Genomic DNA, 16,478 nt, shown 5'->3' with positions numbered 1-16,478 from the left:
CAGGGGTCACAATATACAGCCTTGACGTACTCCTTTTCCTATTTGGAACCAGTCTGTTGTTCCATGTCCAGTTCTAACTATTGCTTCCTGACCTGCATACAGCTTTCTCAAGAGGCAGATCAGGTGGTCTGGTATTCCCATCTCTTTCAGAATTTTCCACAGTTTATTGTGATCTACACAGTCAAAGGCTTTGGCATAATCAATAAAGCAGAAATAGATGTTTTTCTGGAACTCTCTTGCTTTTTCCATGATCCAGCAGATGTTGGCAATTTGATCTCTGGTTCCTCTGCCTTTTCTAAAACCAGCTTGAACATCAGGAAGTTCTCGGTTCATGTATTGCTGAGGCCTGGCCTGAAGAATTTTGAGCATTACTTTACTAGCGTGTGAGATGAGTGCAATTGTGTGGTAGTTTGAGCATTCTTTGGCATTGCCTTTCTTTGGGATTGGAATGAAAACTGACCTTTTCCAGGCCTGTGGCCACTGCTGAGTTTTCCAAATTTGTTGGCATATTGAGTGCAGCACTTTCACAGCATCATCTTTCAGGATTTGAAATAGCTCAACTGGAATTCCATCACCTCCACTAGCTTTGTTCATAGTGATGCTTTCTAAGGCCCACTTGACTTCACATTCCAGGATGTCTGGCTCTAGGTCAGTGATCACACCATCGTGATTATCTGGGTCATGAAGATCTTTTTTGTACAGTTCTTCTGTGTATTCTTGCCACCTCTTCTTAATATCTTCTGCTTCTGTTAGGTCCATGCCATTTCTGTCCTTTATCGAGCCCATCTTTGCATGAAATGTTTCCTTGGTATCTCTAATTTTCTTGAAGAGATAAATTTTTAACTGTAAGTTAAACAAAGGTACATTGCCCTAAAGAATCAGATACTCTCTGTCGAAGCCTGTTAGACAGTAATCCAACATGGCACTGAAAGGATCTCCAAGTGCTGTTTTTTTCTCAACAGTATTCAGGCAGAAAGGAGTTCTCATCTTACTTTATCTTTTGCTGACTATATAATGTGGTCACGTGCCTTATCTTCTGGTTCCTTGGTTTCTGTATTTGTAAAATGTAGATAATAATAATTTTTAGCACACAGAGCTGCAGTAGAGATCAAATAAGTTAATATATAATGCTTTTGCAAAATACTTTGTATATAGGAAGGGCTCACGATATGTTACCTACTGCACGTAGAGAAGGGTCTTGAGCAAAACCCCAGACAAGAACGAGCACATTAAGGGAGCACTGAATAGTCCAGTTGGAGGGGACAATTTATTTGGGGAAAAAGAGAAAGATAAATTGAGTAAAGAGGTTTTTGGTCAGACTAGAGGAAATTAAAATTTAAAAATATTTTAAAGAGGAAAGACAGAAACACACAGTTTTAAGAAACTTGGATTCTATCCTAAAGTCAGTTGAAAGGAACCAGTAGGTTTTTGTTTTTGTTTTTTAGCTGCAGAATGACATAGTAAATGCAGATCCTGGGTGAAATTCGCCCAGCTCCTCATAGAGCAACCTGAACAGAATGGGTGTACGTGGTTAGAGAAGACTTGGAAAGTGGAAAAGGGTTGAGGAGCCAAAGTCGAATCACACATGACCAGATTATAAAACTAAAAGATTGTAGAAAAAGTGTTACCTTTGGTATAAATAAGGAACTTAAGAAAAGGAGACATTGTGAAGTGAAGGTGAGGAATTACATCTTGCAACAGTAGATGCAAATACTGTAGGTTGTATTAGAGAATAAGCGACATATATGTAGACAGTGGGAGACCGGGGTTTGGGTGAAAAATCAATTGTGGAGGTACAGAGTTAGAAGTTACCCACACACATGTGATAGCAAAAGCCATGAAAATCAATGGACTACCTACGTTAGCCCTGGAAAAAAGCAGAGGAACAAGAATCATATGTGTGTTCTCTCTTCTTCTTTTTTCCAAAAGTTAACTTGGAAACCATGAAAATTTTACCCCTTCTTTGTGTCCCTGGATGTGATCCAGTGTCTTCTAGTTTATAGTTTATGGAAACTTGAATAGAATTTGTATCCTACTATTGTGTGAAAATTGTGTAAATCTTAATTATGTTGAACTGGTTCATAATACTTTTCAGGACTACTATATCCTACTACTTTTATGCATATTCATTCTATTAATTTTTGAGAATTTGATACTGAAACTCCAGCTAAAAAGCTTAATTTATCTACTTAAAAGTCATTGTAATATACAGTGGAACTATATGAACTTTGTTCTGTATTTTCCAAGTCTCCTCTAGATGTTATCATACTTCTGTAATTTAAAAATTAAAAAAGAAAGAGAAGAAACAGTATTAAAGTTAAAAAAAAAAAAAACCACAAAAGTCAACTGTTTTCCAAAGGACAAAATCAGTGGGTTATTGATGAGAGAGGAGGGACAGTTTAGTGGCACTTTGGAATGCAAGGCAGAGAGTTGATTTAGGGGAAAGGAGGTCAGTTCTGCTGAACACCCCTCATGAAGGGGATGGCTGACAGCATTTGGTTGACTTCCCCCATTAAACATTAAAACTTTGGGAATGGTGATACATTAGGTTAAATTCACCCTATGGTATAAATCATCAATATGAAAGTGATTCCCAATGGAAGGGTTTGCTAGGAGGATAGAAATATTAAAGCAGGGGGGAAATTTAAGTTAAGGAGTTTGGAGTAGGCATTCCTTAGGCTTGAACTGCTCCCAAGGCAGCCCTGAGACAAGCATTTGAGTACAAGCAACTTAATTGGGAGGCAGTTCTAGAAAGAACCGGGAGAGGAGTGGACAGTGGGCCAGGGAAGAGAAGAAAGCCAGTGCAGGGTGAATTCATGAGCAAGGTCACGCTGAGGGCAACCAGTGCTCCCAGGGCTGCTAGGAAGCAACAAGGAGCTATGAAGAATAGGTTTGGGCTTACCCACTTGAGGGGTGAGTGGTTGGAGTACTTATCCCCTGAGTCCAGGCTGTTTGTGGAGGGTTTAACACCTCAGTACTTCTGGTCATCCAGTGCCTACAGTCAGAAACAGCCATCTGGAGAGAGAGAGAGAGAGAGAGAGCAAGAGCACATGGCCCACAGGAAGCAGCCTTTGTGTTCCTGAGATCAGCAAGAACTGAGGAGATATGGTGGCCCCCCGCCCAGGGACCTGGGAGTCAAGGACTGGAGCCAGACTGCCTGCATGCAAATCTGGTTGAATGTGCTGCTTTTGAAAGCAACTCTGGGCAGGGCTATTGAAAGAGCTCTGACTATTCCAGTTCCACTTGCTTCAAGTTTCCTAAGAGGGACCTGGAAAATCTAAAAAAATCCAACCAATCTGTTGGGCGTCTAATAGAATTATTAGCAACCATGTGCTGGTCACTCACTATGTGCTAGCCTTTCTATATGGGTCAGGACAGGGTTTTCTGTCCCTTGCCCCACAATCTGCTCTGTCCTCCTCATCCTCCCTGGGTTGGGGGAGGGCAGATCTTTGTTACCCTGGAGTTCACAGGTTAGTTAGCATAACTCCTGCAAGTTCTTCTATTAAGACCATTAATAGAAAATGTTGCACTCTACTCCAAAATCCTATGACTCCACAGGTACTTTTTCAAGATAAAGCCAAGAATCGTTGCCATCACTTAGAGAACACTGCAATGTTACCATCAGGCAATGACATTCACATTGAATCCAGGAGACGCTGTACCACATGGCGTTTCTTTTCCTATCACGCGGGTCCATGAATCCTTTACCTTCCTCCTCCCTTGTACCCCTCCACCATCAGTCTTTTACCTTTCTGTTTTCATGATTCTGGCTCAATTCTGGTGGCACTTAGCAAAGGTGGCTATATTTCTTCCCCAGAACATCCAGATCCTTTTAGGACCCTCTCCTTACGACCCACGTTCTTGAGATTCTAGGGAAATAATAACTCTTTGGCTTTATTAACTAAAGTGAATGGCAGCATACTTCATTTGATTCTTTAAACGTTGCCCACACCTTTACAGAGGGACCTTTTATTAGCCTGTCTTCAAGTTACCTAATTCTCTTGCTTCCTGCAGAACTCCAACTGGTAGAGCCCCCCAAGACACTGTGGGCAGTTCAGTGACAGGAGCCTGCCTTATACTTCTGAGTCTGTCTTTGCTAAGATACAAGCTCAGATGTTAGTAGAGCTTAAAACTCTGAGTTTCAGAGTAGACCCCATCAAAGAAGAATGATTGTGCCTGGAGAAAAAAAACTTTCATAGAGGATATTGTGACTTCAGTCCTTTTTCTCAACACATATTGAGAGCCCCTATGTGCCAGGCACTGTTCTTGGTGCTAGGAATATAGTGCAGCCAAACAAAGTTGCTGCCTCATGAAGTTCTATTCTAATGGAAGGAGTGAGTAACTGACACACACACACAGGAAAAAGGCAAGTGCAAATAATGAAAGTTAACATTTTTAAAGTACTGAAGATGGAGGAGCACAATTTTGGGTTCGATAGCTAACAAATACACTTAAGAATTAATATCTAGGTTGATTGGGCATCTTCCTTAGCACAATCAGGACAGCCACTTGACACCTCTTAAAGTTATTGAGAGTAATTTTGAAGGAGACTGTAGCAATGCATGGACAGGAAGGAACAATGACTCATTGAATTCTTGATATTAATGTTAAAGGGACTTATAATCCACCCTCCAAAGTTAATTTACACACCTCTCACCCTCATCATGTGATGTTTCTAGTAGTTCAAGAAAAACTTATTAACTGAACTGTTGCTACAATTCTTTCTACTCTTAGGGAGATTGTGACCCTCGTCAAAATGGTGTGAATAAGCTATTACTTTCTTTCTGCAAACAGAATGGAAATTACTCTGGGCCGTGGGTGTGTGGGGTTTTTCTTAGAATGGAATGGTGAGGGTGAGTACTAATGTGCTAATCAACCACTGTTTGCTGGAAAGGCTTTTTGTCAATGAGCTCTGAGAGAAGCAGAATATAGTCACGGGAAGTTCCAGGATGGGGTCTACTTTACGGGAATTGGAGTCAAATCCAAACATTTTGTGGTTCCGCAGTGTAAACTTCTACTCAAACCTTTGGACATCTATCCATCACTGGTCCCGCCTGGGGCCACTGTGACTTTCACATGAAATCCACTGCAAGTTACTAATTATCATCTTCATAAAAACCACAGGGCAGGCAGTAGCTGAATTCCAAAAATGTGTTTTCTGCTCTCAAGGAATAATAGTGATGAGAGAAAACTTGTAGATGGCTAGTGTCCTTATCCATGAGTGTTTCCCCAAACATCAACTTAATTCCAAGACTCTTTTTTCTTTCTTTTAATCCCATAGCTACGAGTTTCTCTCATCCCTCATAGCTATTACTGCCTCCCCTAATAGCACTTTGATTGTAACTATGCAGGAGATTGGTTTCTAGAGCAAGATAGCTTCAGGCCTTTGAGAGGTTATCTCAGTTGACTGTGAAATGGATGAAACCATTTGTCATGATCCTTGTCAAAGTGTTAAAGCAGTTACATATATCTAATGTGCTTGACTTCTAAGGAGCATGTTGTTTGCCTAATGTAATAACAGAAGCTTGGTAACATAAGGACTTTTCAACTAAATGATATGTGAAAGACAGTGGGTCTCAGACTTTGGGTCTCACCACTTTACACTCCTAAAATTATTAAGACTCCCAAAGTGCTTTTGTTTATCTGGGTAATAATATCTGTTGATAATTACTATGTCAGAAATTAAAACAGAATTTTTTGTTTTAATTTACTTAAAAATAGCAGTGAAACCTTATCCTTTTATATAAAAATCACATTTTATGAACAATAAGTATATTTTCCAAAACTAAAAAAAGGTTAGTGATAATGTGGCATCATTTACTGGTTTTGTGAATCTCTTTAATTCCATATCTGGCTTCATAGAAGATAGCTGGGTTCTGTTTCTGTTTTCAGTCTGTTGTCATATCATATGCTGTGTAGCTGCTGGAAAGCTCTTCTGTACACTTGTGAGAGAACAAGAAGGAAGACAAATAATGCTTGACCATTCTGATAGAAATGGTTTTGATCTAGTCTCTGGGACTCTCTGAGCTCCTGGAAGACACTTTGAGAACTGTTGTCAGAAGGGAAAGGTGCCATTCTTTGCCAGTTGATGAAACAGGGGCAGCTTGAGGAAGGAGTGTAGTGCGCAGGATCTCAAGATGAACTCACTGCTAATCCCAAGAAAGTGACATGAGATTTGAGGAGTGGCAAGAAAAACTGGGTTCACTTCCGCTTCAACATTGAATCCTTTGGATCTACAAAGACAGATTTCAAATATTGGAGCTCGGTGGGAACTTAAGATCACATGAAAAAATCTTTCATTGTAAAGAAATGAAATATGTTGACTCAATGACTAGATATTGGCAAACTCCAGCCAACAGCTGGGGTGTAGCCTGAGCACAAAATGATGGGTACTCAGAAGCAACAGGAGGCATGGAGGGTGTCCCCCATTCCCCACATGACTTCCCTTTTTGTTTATTGCTGAATTGTTCTCTCTCCAATAGCACTGGGCTCCATCCAGTGAATATATGTTCTGCTAGCCACTTAACAAACTCAAGCTGTGGTTTTGGGCTGATAAATAATTATGTTAATTAACAGGTTGGAGGAAAAATATGATGTTATTCCTGTGGAATGCTCTGAGAAGCTGGAAACACTTAACTGCAAAAACTACATGTGGTGAAGTAACCAATAATTTGCTTAAAAAACCCACATCTGGTTTGCTGGCTCAAAGCAGGGGTTAATAGTCGTTCGAGGGCAGCCAGTGGTGAAGAGGGGTCCCAGGATAAACAGCCAAACCTTCACGGCAGGAAATATGCTTGTTCTGAAGCAAAAGCATTTATGTTGGCTTCTAACCAAGATGAAAAGTGAAAGGAATTGCTTGGTTTGCCTCTTGCTTTCTTCTCTTTACAACATACAGCTCAAGAATGTCTTTCTCATATTTGTACACTTGGAAATGGGAAAGAGTTAGGAAATAGTCAAGTGAGAAAAAAAGTATATATATATATATATATATTCTCCAAATTCCTAAAAGGATGCAGCAAAGACATCACAGCACTGAAGAACAGAAAAGTGAGTTTGAATTGTACGCATCACTATTATTATAATAGATATAATGATTTGATAAATATTTACTGAACATCTTTCTTGCACAAGGCACAAATATGAGTGTTATAACTAATACACAGATAATATGTGGTCCTAGATCTCAAGGGGGGACGAGCTCAGTAGAGAGACTAAAACAAATATACAATATATGCATAAAACAAATCCCAGTGTGATAGGAGTCATTAAAGAGAGAGAAAGTGCTTCAGGAAGTTCAGAAGGAGGACACCTCATCTAAGATTGGACGAGTCTGTGAAGCTTTCCTGTCAACAGTGGTATTTCAGCTGAGGCATAAAAGACAACAAGGATTCCTGCAGATGGAAATGAAGGCAGAATTGTATTGGGAGGGAGAGTATTAGCATATCCATAGTACCTACAGATGGAGGTAGAAAATTAGAAGATGGTAAGTAAACTTGTTTGACTAGAATGTAGGAAAGATGAAAAGAGTTTGGGGAAGTTAAGCAGAGAAAAGCCAAAATTGGAGGGTTTGGAACCGGAATACTGATCTGGCATAGTACTGTGTATGACAAAGTGGAATCGAGCAAATCTGAGGACCAAGATGGGGCTCAGGAAGATAGTCTCATGATGAAATCATTACAGAGGTGCTATGGTTGACGACCACAGATATGTATGTGACATGATGACATGGGATATGAGCGCCAAGGTAGCTGGACAGTTGAAGGTGTTTTCCTAGGCTCCATCTGCAGAGACTAAGGGAAAGTGCTTAAATTTCTGAGCTGCCAAATAGACATTCTAGCCAGTGGTCAAAAGTTGGATATGGAATCCAGACAAAACTATAATTCAAAAAGACACATGTACCCTTATGTTCATAGCAACACTATTCACAGCAGCCAAGACATGAAAACAACCTAAATGCTCATCAACAGATAAATGGATTAAAAAGATGTGGTACATGTGGATGATGGAATCCTACTCAGCCACAAACTAAGAAGGAAATGATGCCACTTGCAACGACATTGATAGACCTAGAGACTGTCATATTAAGTGAAGTAAGTCAGAAGGAGAAAAACAAATACCTTATGATATCACTTATATATGGAATCTAAAATATGACATGAAAGAACTTATCTATGAAACAAAAACAGACTCACAGACATAGAGAACAGACTTGTGGTTGCTAAGGAGATGGTGGGGTTGAGGAGGGGTGGAGTGAAAGTTCGGGACTAGCAGATGCAGTTAGCAGATGCAAACTAGTACATATGGGATGAATAAACAACAAGGTCCTACCGTATAGCACAGGGAAATCTAGTCAATATCATGTGATAAACCATAAAGGAAAAGAATATAAAAAAGGATGCATGTATATATATAATTGAATCACTTTGTTGTACAGCAGAAATTAACACCATATTGTAAATCAACTATACTTCAATAAGCATTCTTTTTTAATTGGGATATAAAGGCCAAAACCATGAAGGGAGGGAGTACAGTCAGAGGTCAAGATAAGGAAGAGCAGTCATTACCAGGAAGGAATGAGAAGCAGTGACCTTGGGTCCACTGTTACCTTCTTCCAGTTCCCCCCACACTGCACGTGAATCTGAGCTACACAGATTTGACTCTGGCACTGCCCACGATGTGTCTGCTAATGGTATTCCAGTGGCTTCCCATCACTCTTAGGATAGTACCAAATCTCAACGGCCTACACATCCCCACAAGTTCTGGTCCTCTCCTGCCTCTGAAGCACTACCTTCTTCCACCCTCTGCACTTCAGCCCCTGTGGCCTTCTTTTCATTCCTGGGCCAGCTAGGCTCCTTCCCTCCTCAGGGCCTTGACTGTGCCTGAGAACATTTTCTTTCATCCTTTTGCCTAATTACCCTCTATACATCATATACAATTCAGTGGTCACTCCTCAGGACCACTTTATACTTCTCTACCTTATGACCCTTTCTACTTTATAACACCTTTTGACCCATTATACTTCTCTGACTAGAAGTATCAAATCCTCCCACTAAATCCTCTCTTAGCACCTTATGTTTTCCCTTTCCAGACCTTATCACAGTTGCAGCTGTACATCTTTCTGTAAAATTATTTGATTCATACTGACTCTACCAAGAAGCTATACCAAGAAGCTATAAGTTCCTAAGGACAGAGTTACCACTGATTCTTTATTCTCAGAACAGTTCCTGGTTCTTGCTGCTGCTGCTGCTAAGTCGCTTCAGTCGTGTCCGACTCTGTGCGACCCCATAGACGGAAGCCCACCAGGCTCCCCCGTCCCTGGGATTCTCCAGGCAAGAACACTGGAGTGGGTTGCCATTGCCTTCTCCAATGCATGAAGGTGAAAAGTGAAAGTGAAGTCACTCAGTCGTGTCTGACTCTTAGCGACCCCATGGACTGCAGCCTACCAGGCTCCTCCGTCCATGGGATTTTCCAGAGTACTGGAGTGGGGTGCCATTGCCTTCTCCTCCTGGTCCTTAGAAGTCTCTAAATGTATAGCTGTTGAGTGAATGAATGTTAAAGGAGGATATAAAAATGCTTTCACCTGCATTATCTCATTTGATCTCCATAATATACCTACAAGGTAGATATGGTAACCCAAATTTTACAAACAGATAAACTTTACAATACACATCTTGCTGAGCACTAAACAGAAGTTAATGGCAGGCTTTGGAAACACAGAACTCCCATATGAACCAGCAATTCTATTCTTTGTTATATACTCAAGAGAAATGAAAATATATACCACACAAAAGCTTGTATATAAATGTTTACAGAAGCATCATTCATAATAGGTAAAACCTGGAAACAATCCAAATGTCCATCAACTGATGGATGTATAAACTAAACAGGGTACATCCATACAAAGAAAAGTTGTTCATCAATTAAAAAGAAGGAAATTTTTTTAAAAAAAGAAGTTAACAGGAGCGTTGTGGCTCTGACTCTTTTCACTGTGTCACAGATGTTCCTCAGGAGCAGAATCCAGGCCACGAATATCAAAGAGAGAGGTGAGGACAAGTATCAAACGCCATAGAGGGGCAAAAGAGGATGGAGATAGGGTCACTTCACTGATTTGAAATGCCAGGAATGGCCTTTTAGAAAATAGTATCAGAAAAGAAATGGGGACAGGAATCAGACTATGAGTATCTTTAAGTATAGTGGATTAAGGAAAGCTTTGGGGGTGAGGCAAGATGTGGCAAGACGATTACAAAAAGTCTTGCAGTTTGTCCAGATTGACGCTAAGAAAAATTATTTGGAAATTGAGATTATAAGGAATTTAAGGTAGAATCCTCCCTGGGACAAGTAAAAAGTCAAAGCAAAACCATGCTTCATAAACAAGGAAACTGGAACTCTATTCCAAGATAATACATGAAAAATGAAAATGGCAAAATTATAGTAATTAAAAGAGTAATTTAAAAAAGAAAATTCCCTGTTGGTCCAGTGGTTAGGATTCCAGGCTTTCACTGCCAGGGCCCACACTGTTCAACCCCTCACCATGGAACTAGGGTTCTACAAGCCATGCAGCCAGGATGAAAGAGAGAGAGAGAGAAGTTATAATTAGAGGTACCATAGTCACTCATCAAGCTGGGACTTTTAAAAAAAAATAATGATGCTTGATGTTATATTATTGTTTACCTTCTGGATATTTAATGGCCAAACAAGCCTTACAGAGTATAAGGACCACCGTCCAGAGAGTTTAATAATCCTCGCGATGGTGGCTGAATATGATGAGTGTTCCAAAGGAGGAAAATAATATCAATTCTCTCTTATTTGACAGATGCTTCTGAGGAAATGAGTGTGAAAAACCATCTGCTGTGCAAAACCCTGTTACAGAATGCGGGAGGAGAATGGATGACATGCTTTCTGGGTGGCAAAAAGGCTGATTCATTTTAAAAGTACAAGAAACATATAAAGGTATGTGGTCTGTACAAATAGTAGTCCCAGATGCCACATGAAAATAAACCAGTGGAAACTTCTAATTTAAAAAATTAAATTAGAATAGTTATAATTCACTGATAGAAACTTTTGATATTCCAATCAAACTACCTGTAAGGATATAGCCAATGAAAGAAGAACCATCTCACATTAAAACTGGTTCAATTTCAATTCAATTCAGTCACTCAGTCATGTCCGACTCTTTGCGACCCCATGAACCGCAGCATGCCAGGCCTCCCTGTCCATCACCAACTCCTGGAGTCTTCCCAAACCCAAGTCCATCAAGTCGATGATGCCATCCAACCATCTCATCCTCTGTCGTCCCCTTCTCCTTCTGCCTCGATCTTTCCCAGCATCAGGGTCTTTTCCAATGAGTCAGCTTTTGGCATCAGGTGGTCAAAGTATTGGAGTTTCAGCTTCAACATCAGGCCTTCCAATGAACACCCAGGAGTGATTTCCTTCAGAATGGACTGGTTGGATCTCCTTGCAGTCCAAGGGACTCTCAAGAGTCTTCTCCAACACCACAGTTCAAAAGCATCAATTTTTTGGCGCTCAGCTTTCTTCACAGTCCAAATCTCACATCCATACATGGCCACAGTAACTGTTCAAAACCACTGGAAAAACCATAGCCTTGACTAGACGAACCTTTGTTGACAAAGTAATGTCTCTGCTTTTTAATATGCTGTCTAGGTTGGTGATAACTTTCCTAAAACTGATACTAGAGGCCAACCTACCAGTAGAATTAGAGTTTTCCACTACTTTCACTCCACATTGTGGGCTAATGTGTGACTCTTGACCACCTGAAACTCACTACCCTGTCACCTGAAAGGAGAGCCCAAGACTCAGTGTGTCCCCTCTGTCACCCTTCAGCTGAAAGATGAGAGTGTCAAGCAATTTGAAAATGCTCTATTATGGGAGCATCATTTTTTTAAGATCTGCCTTTGTCATCAATAAAAGTGCAGTGGCTACCCCCAAAGCAGGCTCTCAGAAAGGCAGCTGCAATACAGTGCATCCAGGAAGCTGCAGGCCTACTAAGTAAAATACCATGGGAATAGGCTAGTAGCAGGGCTTGCCTTTGTTTCATTGTGTATATGGGTGTTTCCACTTTTCAGAAGAGCAGACAGAGGGAGGGAAAGAAGACCCCTCCTCAGTCCAGCAGAATTTATTAGATGGAGCCTACAGGTGAGAGATATTCTCCTAACTTATTAGGGGACAAAGAACAGAGACTGTGCAAGTCAGCACCTCCACCTCCAGCCCAGATAGCCTTCTCTTCACCCTGAGGTAGGAAGTAGGCCAAACAGAGAAGCAAAATGCTACAAAGCAAGGAAACTGGAAATCTCTCTTAAAACTCTTTGGAAAAACAAACAAGTCTATATCCAACAAATGAACAGAATACCATTTTGCTTCTAAAATTGGCAATAATTTTAATGAAACATTTAAAGGTAATGAGGTTTATAGGAGAGTCCATGAAAAAGACATTCTCATATACCATCAGTGGAAATGTAAATTGCCAGTAACTTTCAGGAAATGATCTGGGTTTACCTACTTTCATCACTGCAGGCTTTTTAAAAAATATTTTTTATTTTTAATTGGAAGACAATTGATTAACAATGTTATGTTGGTCTCTGCCATACAACATCATGAATCAGCCATAAGTATACATATATCTACTCCCTCTTAAGCCTCCTCCCACCCACCTCCATCCCATCCTTCTAGGTCATCACAGAACATCAGGTTGAGCTCCCTATGTTAAACAGCAAGTTTCTACTAGCTGTCTATTTTACATATGGCAATATATATATTTCAGTGCTATTCTCTCAGTTCATCCCTCTGACCCTCTCCTTCCCTCACAGTGCCCACATGTCTGTTCTGTACTTCTACATCTCTATTCCTGACCTGAAGATAGGTTTATCATTTTGTACCATTTTTCTAGATTCCATATATATGCATTAATATACAATAGTTTTTCTCTTTCTGACTTACTTCACTCTATATAACAAGCTCTAGGCTTATCCACCTCAGTTCAGCTGACTCAAATTTGTTCCTTTTTATGGCTGAGTAATATTCCACTGAATATATATACCACAACTGCTTTATCCATTCATCTGTCACATCATTGCAGTCTTGCTTAAACAACCTTATAGCCTAAAATAGAAGAATATTTAAATATTTTTATAAACATAGGTGTATAATACTCCTCCATAAGAATGTGGAGTTATATAATGACATGGGAAAATGTTAATGACATAACTGAAAACTTTAAAAAGAACAAGAAAAATATTACATATCTATTTAATATTACAAAGTATTTACAATATGACCCCAATTTTTAAAACCACACCAAAAGTATTAGAGATCAAGATGGCAGAGTAAGAGGACACTGGGTTCACCTCCCCTCACCAACACATCAAGAGTCCAGCTACATATGGAAAAGATCAATGAAACCAAGAGCTATTTTTTTTTTTCTTTAAGATTACAAAATTGATAAAACTTTAGCCAGGCTCATTGAGGAAAAAAGGAAAGGGGGCCAAAAAATGAAAGAGAAATTGCAACCAATATCACACATTACACCACAACCATTAGGGAATACTACAAACAGTTATATGTCAACAAATTAGACAACCTAGAGGAAATGATAAGTTCCTAGAAATATGTATCTTCCAAGACTGAATAGAAGAAATAGATAATCTAAACAGATCAATTACTAGGACTAAAATTAAATCAGTAATCAAAACACTGTCAACAAATAGAAGTCCAGGATCAGACAGCTTCTCAGGGGAATTCTATCAAACATAAAGAAGAGTTAATACCTATCTTTCTCAAACTATTCTGGAAAATTGAAGAAGAAGAAACACTTGCAAATTCATTCTGAGGCCACCATTACCTTGATACCAGGGTAACCAGATTTACCAGGTTAATCAGTGACACTACTGAAAAAGAAAATACACATCACTACCTCTGATATATATAGATGCAAAAATCCTCAACAAAATATTAACAAACTGAATTCAACAATTTGTAAAAATGATACACCACGATCAAGTTAGATTTTTACAGATATATAAGTTCATACCTTCCATGTGGTGCTGGAGAAGACTCTTGAGAGTCCCGTGGACAGCAAGGAGATCCAACCAGTCAATCCTAAAGGACGTCAACCCTGAATATTCACTGGAAGGACTGATGCTGAAGCTGAAGCTCCAATTCTTTGGCCACCTGATGAGAAGAGCTGACTAATTGGAAAAGACGCTGATGCTGGGAAAGATTGAAAGCAGGAGGAAAAGGGGACAACAGAGGATGAGATGGTTGGATGACGTCACTGACGCAATGAACATGAGTTTGAGAAAACTCCGGGAGATGGTGAAGGACAGGGAAACCTGGCGTGCTGCAGTCCACGAAGTCACAAAGAGTCAGACATGACTGAGTGACTGAACAACAACTACTACAAGTGTAAGTTCAGTGTATGTGGTTCAATATTTATTAATTAATCTATGTGATATGCCACATTAACAAACCAAGTGATAAAAATCACAATCATTTCTATAGACCAGAAAAAACATTTGACAAAATGTAACACCCATTTCAGAGAAGGCAATGGCAACCCACTCCAGTACTTTTGCCTGGAAAATCCCATGGACAGAGGAGCCTGGTAGGCTGCAGTCCATGAGGTCGCTAAGAGTCGGACATGACTGAGCGACTTCACTTTCACTTTTCACTTTCGTGCACTGGAGAAGGAAATGGCAACCCACTCCAGTGTTCTTGCCTGAAGAATCCCAGGGATAGGGGAGTCTGGTGGGCTGCCTTCTATGGGGTTGCACAGAGTCGGATACAACTTAGCAGCGGCAGCAACACCCATTTATGATAAAAAGTTTTCAACAGAGTTGAAAACATAATAAAGGCCATTTATGACAAACCCACAGGTAACATCACACTTGTTGGTGAAAAACTGAAACCTTTCCTTCGAAAATCAGGAACAGGGCAAGGAAGATTACCCTCATCATTTCTATTTGATATATATTTGAAGTCCTGGCCACAGCAAACAGGCAATGAAAATAAATAAAAGGCATCAAAAGTGTAAGGGAAGAAATACAAATGCAACTACTTGCAAATGATAAAACCCTGAAGTCTTCACCAAAACTCTATTAGAATTAATAAATGAATTCAGTAAAGTTGCAGGACACAAGATTAATATACAGACATCTGTTGCTTTTCTATACTCTAATAATGAGCTATCAGACAGAGAAGTAAGAAAACAATTCCACCTACTATGGATCAGAAAGAATAAAATGTCTAGGAGTACACTTAGCCAAGGAGGTAGAAGACCCATAGGCTGAAAACTGCAAGACATTTATTGATGAAGGAAATTGAAGAGGATACAAATAACGGACAGATATTCCACGTTCATGGATTGGAAGAATTAATGTTATAGAAATGTCCATACAACCCAAAGAAATCTAAAGATTCAATGCAGATCAGATCAGATCAGATCAGTCGCTCAGTCGTGTCCGACTCTTTGCGACCCCATGAATCGCAGCACACCAGGCCTCCCTGTCCATCACCAACTCCTGGAGTTCACTCAGACTCACGTCCATTGAGTCAGTGATACCATCCAGCCATCTCATCCTCTGTCGTCCCCTTCTCCTCTTGCCCCCAATCCCTCCCAGCATCAGAGTATTTTCCAATGAGTCAAATCTTCACATGAGGTGGCCAAAGTACTGGAGTTTCAGCTTTAGCATCATTCCTTCCAAAGAAATCCCAGGGCTGATCTCCTTCAGAATGGACTCAATGCAATCGCTATCAAAATACCCATGACATCTTTCACAGAACTAGAACAAATAATCCTAAAATCTACATGAAATCATGTATGTGTGCTGTGCTAAGTTGCTTCAGTTGTGTCTGACTCTTCACAACCTTATGGACTGTAGCCCACCAGTCTCCTCTGTACATGGATTCTCCAGGCAAGGGTACTGGAGTGGGTAGCCATGCTTTCCTCCAAGGGATCTTCCCAACCCAGGGATTGATCCCGCATCTCTTACATCTCCCACATTGGCAGGCAGATTCTTTACCATCAAAGCCACCTGGGAAGCCCTATAAAAGACCCCAAATAGCCAAAGAAATCTTGAGAAAGAATAAAACTAAAGGTATCATGCTCCTTGACTTCAAACTATATACTACAAAGCCATAGTAATCAAAACAGTATGGTACTGATACAGAAACAGACACATAGATCAGTAGAACAGAAGAGAGCCCCAAATTAAGACCACACACATTCAGTCAATTAATCTCCAACAAAGAATGCAAGAATATACAATGCAGAAAAGATAGTTTCTTTAATAAGTGGTATTGAGAAAACTTCACAATAAACTGTGGGAAATTCTGAAAGAGATGGGAATACCAGACCACCTGACCTGCCTCTTGAGAAATCTGTATGCAGGTCAGGAAGCAACAGTTAGAACTGGACATGGAACAACAGACTGGTTCCAAATAGGGAAAGAAGTACATCAAGGCTG

The sequence above is a fragment of the Bison bison genome, unplaced genomic scaffold, assembly GCF_000754665.1.
Source record: "Bison bison bison isolate TAMUID 2011002044 unplaced genomic scaffold, Bison_UMD1.0 scf7180017864057, whole genome shotgun sequence".
NCBI lineage: Eukaryota > Metazoa > Chordata > Mammalia > Artiodactyla > Bovidae > Bison > Bison bison.
The sequence above is the reverse complement of the archived record's forward strand: the minus strand, read 5'-3'. Positions refer to the sequence as shown.